Source organism: Microtus ochrogaster, linkage group LG9, assembly GCF_000317375.1.
Source record: "Microtus ochrogaster isolate Prairie Vole_2 linkage group LG9, MicOch1.0, whole genome shotgun sequence".
NCBI lineage: Eukaryota > Metazoa > Chordata > Mammalia > Rodentia > Cricetidae > Microtus > Microtus ochrogaster.
In genome coordinates, this window is record NC_022034.1 from 33,664 (window position 1) to 41,684 (window position 8,021).

At 35.6% G+C, this 8,021-nt stretch overlaps 1 long non-coding RNA gene across 1 annotated transcript in view; it reads left to right on the forward strand.

Moving 5' to 3' along the window:
• The first annotated feature begins 1,363 nt into the window (after nt 1-1,363).
• LOC101981328 overlaps nt 1,364-8,021 on the forward strand; it is an 8,009-nt gene continuing 1,351 nt past the window's right edge. Inside the window, exons 1-2 of the long non-coding RNA XR_258712.2 lie at nt 1,364-1,405; nt 5,959-6,112. This is a non-coding gene — a long non-coding RNA (uncharacterized LOC101981328). The remainder of the gene's footprint in view (nt 1,406-5,958; nt 6,113-8,021) is intronic.

The window sequence follows — 8,021 nt, forward strand, 5'->3', positions numbered from 1 at the left end:
TGTAATTAAGGTATGATGTTTATTTTACTTTATGTATATGAATGTTTAGATTTCATATATGTCTGTACAGTGTGTACATGCCTGGTGTCCACAGACATAAGAATAGGTAATTGGATGCCTTGGAACTGCAGTTGCAAATTGTTGATGGACAGAGTTTTTCTTTTGGGCCAACATCCAGCTCCAAATCATGACAAGGAGATTTATTATTAGTTTTGAATGCTTGGCCTAGCTTAGATTAGTTTCAAAATAACGGTTTTAACTTAAATTATCCTGCTTCTCCTTGCCTACTTTTTGCCTTGGGGCTTTGTAATTTTCTTTACTTCTGTATATCTTACCTTCACAGCTTCTCATATGTACTTGCTGGCATCTGCCTAGTTTCCTGCCCTGGGTGTCTCCCTGTTTTTTCCTCCTTCTCTTGTTTCTCCTTTTCTACCTTCCAGGCCTACCTATCCTGTCTCTCTGCCTAGCTATTGACTGTTCTACCTTTCATTAGACCAATCAGGTAGGTACCTTAGGCAGGCAAGGTGAAACAAACGCAATACCACTTTACATAATTAAACAAATATAACAAACAAAATAGCACACCTTTACACAGTTAAAGAAATATCCTGCAGTATAAAGAAATGAAGCACATATTTGCCCAATTAAAATAATATTTCACAGTAGGTTGTGAACCTCAATGCTGGTGCTGCCAATTACACCTGAGTCTTCTTCAAGAACAACTCTTAACTGCCAAGTCATCTTTCCACCACTATTGGACCTTCTTTATAGTCTATCTAACATTACTTCTTTATATGCAGTGAACATAGAGCTCACTGTTTACTGTTGCACATCTCCTGCAGATTGTGACCTACATTAAACCATTTGAAGGATTTTGCAATAAAGATACAAATTAGACAAAATATGTAACTCAAATAGGTATTTTGTTTGAAGTAAACACTTGAGTGGAGAAAAACATGAACATCTGAGTAGTGAAATTGAAACATTGGTGTGGAGAAGCGAGGGCTATTTGCCAAAAAGGCATATAATTAGGATCTTCTGGGTAAACTGGAAGTAAGTAAAAAGGATGGGTGGGGGATGGAAGCATGAGGGATCAAGATGATAGAGGAGAGATGGAGAGGGATAGAAATGAAAGAGATATCTCAGTAAAGGAAGACATTATGATGTTAGGGAGAAAACTGGTGTTCAAGAAATTCTCAGGAATTCACGAGGATGACCCATTAAGACTCCAAGCAATAGCTGAGAGGGTATCTGAAAGAGCCTTCCCCTTTAATCATATTAGAGACCACCCCAACTGTCATCATAGAACATTCAGTAACTGAAGTTTGCTGGAACTTATAGCCAAACACTGGGCTAAGCTTCTGGAATTCAGTTGAAGAAAGGAAGGAAGGATGAAATGAACAAGGTGGGTCAAGAGCATAATGGGGAAAGCCACAGATACAGCTTATACAAGCTAGTGGAAGCTCACAGACTGACAGCTGGGGAACCTGCATGGGACTGAACTAGAGACTCTGAATATCGGTGACAGTTATGTGGTTTGATCTTTTTGGAAGTGGGGGCTGGCAGTGACATCAGGAACTCTCCCAGGTGTATGAATCTATTCTGTGGAGCCCATTCCCTACAGTGGGATATCTTGCTCAGCCTTGATATGGGAAAGGAGAGTGAGGGGCTTGGTCCTGCCTCAGTTTGGTATGCCAGACTTTGTTGACTCTCTGGGAGGCCTTATGCTCCCAGAGGAATTGATGGGGGAAAAGAAGAGGCAGCTGGTCAATTCAGAGAAGGGGAGGGAATACTGGGGTTAGTATGTAAAACGAAAACTTAATATTTTTAGTAAAAATAAAAATGAATAAAATAAATGAAGCTTTTACAAACCAAAGAACTTTCAAGTGTACCAATAGGCTTCCACATACATTCCAGATCAAGGACCAAATTAGTGACTTAGGGCCATTACGTTACTCGGAGCAGCGTTGACATCCAGACACAGCTGCTGCGAAGAACGATGTTTGAGTCCATGGTCCTACTGTGGCTGGGTATATGCTAAAGTCTGGGTTCTGCATTGCCACCACTGGTCACATAGATGTCCAGGGTTGGGGTTAAAATCTGAAGCCTTGGTGGCATCAGATGGCCACATGACTGCCAGAACCATTCTAACCTGAGCAGCCATTACTTCTAGCAAGAGCTAGGATGACATCTAGGCATAAGCTGTTGCGAAGAGCCATGCTTGAGTTGGTTCCCTTCTGCTCAGCTCGAAAATAATCACACAAAACTATTTAAAGTATTTAAATACTGCTTGGTCCATTCGCTCTAGCTTCTTATTGGTTAACATTTATATCTTAATTTAACACATTTCTAGTTATCCGTGTATTGCCACATGGCTGTGGATTACCAGGTAAAGTTCTAGTGTCAGTCTCTAGTGGGGCTACATGGCTTCTCCCTCATTCCTCCTTCTTTCTCCCAGCATTTAGCTTAGTTTTCCCCACCCAACTCAGTTCTACCCTGCTATAGGTCCAAAGCAGTTTCTTTATTCATTAATGGTAATCACAGCATACAGAGGGAAATCCCACATCAGGGAAAGTCCAAAGCCATCCCTACTATATCTAGGCAGAGCAAGGTATCCATCTTAAGAGAATGGGTTCCCCAAAATCCAGTACAAGCAGTAGGGATAAATCCTGGTTCCTCAGACCGTGACATTTTATCTGCCTGCAAGCCCTACCTATCTTTTCTTTCTGCCTAGCTATTGACTGTTCAGTTTTTTTATTATTTCAATCAAGTGACACAGGTAGACAAGGTGAAACAAATGCAGCACAGGTACACATAATTTTTAAAAAATGCAGCATAAATAAAAGTAACACACCTTTACACAGTTACAGTAATATTCTGCAGCATAAATAAAAGTAACACATTATTTCCCAGTTAAAATAATACTTCAAAATAGGTTGTAAACTTCAATGTGGGTGCTGGGAATTAGACCTGCGCCTTCTTCAAGAACAGCTCTTAACCACTGAGTAATCTTTCCCTCACTATAGCTACCTTCTTTATCGCCTATCTAACGTAACTTCTGTATAGACAGTGAACCAAGAGGCCTTATGCTTGCTGCCACATACCTGCTGCAGACTGTACCCTACACTATACCATTTGAAGGATTTTGCAATAAAGATGCAAATAAGTCGTATTATGCAACTCCAATAGGCATTTTGATTGAAGAAAACACTTTCATGAGGAAAAGATGAAAATCTGTGTAGTAAATGGAAATACTGGTGAGAGGAAATGAGCGCTGTGGCCTAATGAAATATTTTACATCTCCTATGTTGTCATTAACAGCTCCCTCCACTTTGGTTTTTTTTTAAGGCCTAAATCAGTGGCAATTTTTATTTTTTTCCTAGGAAGGCATAGTTGGGAAAACAAGTGATCAAAAATAAATAAATTTGATAAATATTGATTAGGAAAAGAAAATTCATGAATACATGTCTTAGTCTACATTTAGGATTGTTTGATGCTGAAGTAACAAATGAACAAGACTAGTTCAAAAAATTAAAAAAAGAGAGAATCATGTACTATCCAAGATGAAAATTTATATGATTATATATGTCAATCATTAAGAAGTACATGTGCCTTATGCTTTGTTTTCATTTCTAAATTTTTCACTCTTCATTTTTACACAAATCATGTTCCAAGTTCAATGTGCAAAAAAAAAAAATGAAACTTTTACCATTGATGGAGTGTTTCAACAAACTTTTCTTAGGTGCTCACTCTGTCGAAGGAACTCTTGACTTTTGGGATCTTATCATAAAATTAAGTAGCGAAAATATCCTGTACTCCTTAGATATGTAGAATGTTAACAAATAAGAAAACAAAACTAAACAGAAGAAGCAAACAGCAGTGGCCAGTGCTAATGAGAACAGCTAAAGGTGTAATGTAGATCATGAGAGATCATCATTGGGAGGAAGAGCTAAGATTGACAAGTCTACTCAAGGTCAACTAGTATACACAGCTTTGTTAATTGTCTCTGAAAAATTTGACATTCAATATGTGTATTTTCTGATACATAAAACATCCCCCTTCATGCTAAAATTTATTCTCAGAGTTGTGTGTAGGTCTTCTGTGGTAAACACAACTGCTATGAGTTCATAGGGTGATGGAGAGATGGCTCAGAGGTTAAGAGCATTGCCTGCTCTTCCAAAGGTCCTGAGTTCAATTCCCAGCAACCCCATGGTGGCTCACAGACATCTGTAATGGGGTCTGGTGCCCTCTTCTGGCCTACAGGCATACACACAGACAGAACATTGTATACATAATAAATGAACTCCATTTTGATATTTCTCTCTAGGGCTTGGATTAAAAGCATGCATCCCTCCACTTTGAAAGAGATTATTTTTTCACATCTAGACAAGGTTGTTGAATATGAGAAGAACCTGCCTTTAAGTAGTGTTTGTTTTCCTCACAAGGATCTTCCTACACCACTTTTTACCTCCAACAGCAACTCAGTGAAATGTCTTAGAAAATCCTGGTGAGGAAAGTACAGACCTATTTTAAGATTTGCGACATATAATAATATGTCAGGAAATAATAGGAGTTAGCTAGTAGGTGCTAAAATGGACTTGGTCGGAACTTCACCATTAGAGTAAGATCTGAAGGTTTTGATAATGGGTATCAGAATACAAATCCAGAGAGTAACAAATCATTTCACATGAGACACTCAGTCATGGCTTAAAAATGGATATTATTGTGATTTGGTTGCTTGCTCCAAAAAAAAAAAAAATGGATAAGTCCTGATTCCCTGTACTTTGTCCAACTTTATTTAGAGATAGTGTCCTTACAGAGATAACAATGCTAAAACAGTCTTAAGGTGAACCTTTATATAAAGGGAAAGTAAGGAATAAAGATAAGCACATAGAAAGGAATGCAAATGATGACAGATTTAAATAATTCTTTTAAAACCAAAGAACCTCTACATGTGCCAATAAGCACAATGAGTCCTGATTCCCTGTACCTTAGTCAACTTTATTTAGAGATAGTGTCCTTAAAGAGATAACAGTGCTAAAGCAGTCTTAAGTGAACACTGATATAATGAGAAAGTAAGGCATAAAGATAAGCACATAGAAAGGAATATGATATGAAAACGATGACAGATTGAAATGATGCTTTTAAAACCAAAGAACTTCTACATGTGCCAATAAGCTCCCCAGCTCTAGGAGATGCATAACATGGATTCTCCTCAGAGTTCTGTGCAGTAACCTATTTGATTGGTAGTGTGATCTCAAACTTTAGTCTTCAGAATTTTGAGGAGAAAAAAAACTATTACCTAAGTTAATAATAATTAAGACCACCCAAGGAAACTCATCATAGATATTGTTTTGAGATCCTTAAGAATGGAGTACTACTCAGTGGTAAAAAAAAAATGACATATTGAAATTTGCAGGCAGAAGGATGGATCTAGAAAAACCATATTGAGTGAGTTTCACAAAGACAAATATCATATGTACTCACTTTTAAGTGGCTTTTAGACATAAAGCAAAGAAAAACCAGCCTACAATCCACAAATCCAGAGAATCTAGACAGCAAAGAGGACCCTAAGAGAGACATACGTAGATCTAAATAGGAAGGAGAAACGTTTCCTGAGTAAACTGGAAGTTTGTGGGTCATGGAAGAGGATAGGAAGGGAGAGGGAATGAAGGAATGGAAGTGGAGAAAAATGTACAGTCCAATAAAAATAATAAAAGAGAGCAAAAAGGAAAAAAAATGACTCAGTTTCCCTTAAAATAAATCATGTGTTATGGTGCATTATATCTAAACAATTTAAAATATTGTTAAAGGTAAAGCTTTAAACCTAAACACACATTGTTAAAATTACTTGAGTTTATTTTCTCCAGGTTATTTCAGAAATTTCTTTGGGGATTACCAGTGGGGTTGTGTCCAAATCCCTCCAGTGCCCTTCAATTCTCCTCTACTGAATTGCAGCTTCTCTAAAAGCTTTGAGCCTTGCAGGGCTGGACTTGGAATTTCATCACCACAGAGAAAGAAGGAAGACAAGGGGGCACAGAGTCCAAATGCATTTCAAATTTTTTCACATAAATCTGATGTGCTTCTCATTCTTGTTCTGAGTCCTGACAGGGTAAGTTTTAATGACTCTCAAATACTTTGCCATGAATTTATGAATCATAGATATTATTTCAAATGCTGATGGGAACTGGTCAACACCAAAAGTGTAATCATTACTATTTTGCTTTCTACATTTCATCCTTTCTTCATTCCTTTGCTTTTTAAAAATCCCTGAGCCTAAAAGAAAGTCATAGGATAATCTATTCTTATTTTCTTGTTTTCCAGTAGAATTGTAATCTTCATTAACTTTACATTCTGAAAAAAGAACTGTTTGTCAGCTGCTTTTGATAACCTTAAATGACTTTCATTTGTATGTTAGCTTTATATTTCAATCATTTGCAAGAAAATTTGAAGGATGTATTCCAACAGAAAATCTATGCATTGGAGTACTTTATTGAAATCATAATTTTAAATTTGGGACTGATAAACACTGGGATAGGACATGAAAGAAAGAGAAAAATGCTTTTAATTACTTGAAATAGAAAAGTGATGGTAAACTAAAACACATAGAAATAGTATAAAGAAATCAAAGAAAACTAAACAAATATATGTAATAAATCCCAGGAAACTTTAAATAATCAAATAAATAATCTTAATACAAAAAAGATTGTCAGTTTTTGCAATTATTTGGTCTGATTATTCCACTATATAACAGGGGTAATCTTTTGCAGGCATTAGATTCATGTTTCTTGTGTAAATTGTTTCCCCTGATTTTAGTTCCTTCATCCACAATACCAGTTCTTCTTAATTGTGTTCGTATTAATATGATATTTTTACTAAATATTTATTGGTTAAATTAGTTTACAACTTCTATAGAAATCCATATTTTTGGAAGGATTAAAATTGTAGAAGAAAATATATCCTCAGAGCTTTCCTTGTCTTACAAATTCCTCAGAAATGTGGAAATTTCTTTCATTTAAAAATAAGAAAAATAAAGAAGATGCAGTTTGATGAAAAGAAAATAATGACAAGATATTTAATCTTTACCTTGCTCTTATGACATAGTAGCAATATATGTGTACATTTCATTGTTTATTGTGGATATTTCTGTTTTTCATAAGAAACCCCTGTGGAAAAATATTAGATAGTATTATTTTATATGAGAAAAATCAAAGCTCAGAGTTATATGAGATATGAAAGAGTAAGAGATGACCAAAGCCAATTTTTTACAATTTGACGAGCACAATTACAGTGGTGGACTGCTTTCAAGTGGAAACAACAAAAGACTGAAATTGTATCTTAGATAATTGGTAAAGCATATTTCTGAATAAAATAATTTATGCAAGAGAAAAGAAACGCAACATATTGTGAAATGCTGCAGTTGATTAACTTTCCCTTTTGACATCCACACTGTCAACTTTAGATCTAAGATATCATGAGTTTTATTCAAATCCTATTAGGCATTTAAAAGAATAATGGGATTTAGGTTTTGTGTAAATGCATGTGCTGACCAAATGTGTTCCTTGTTTCCTTATGTGGACTATTTCTTTGGATGTCCATACCCCAGACAGGAGAGTATTTACTTTCACATCATGTGTGACAATTTGTGGATTCTAATGTTTAGAGTTTTTCTGCATTACCTTAGTAAAGGAGGAAATGAAGTATAAAATAATAAAGAAATTTCTGTAGAATTTTAATGAGAGATCTATGATTTCTTCTTTATTGATTTAAATTCCATCTGATACATAATGAATTTTTCCAAAATCATTTTAAAATAATGGGCTTAAGTTCTTAGTTAAAGAAATAAGAAAAATATGTTTGGTTAAAAAATGAACATTAATTATAATTATAATATCTTTTGATAATCATCTTTTTTATTCTTTTTTTTTTTTGATTTTTCGAGACAGGGTTTCTCCATAGCTTTTTGGTTCCTGTCCTGGAACTAGCTCTTGTAGACCAGGCTGGCCTTGAACTCACAGAGA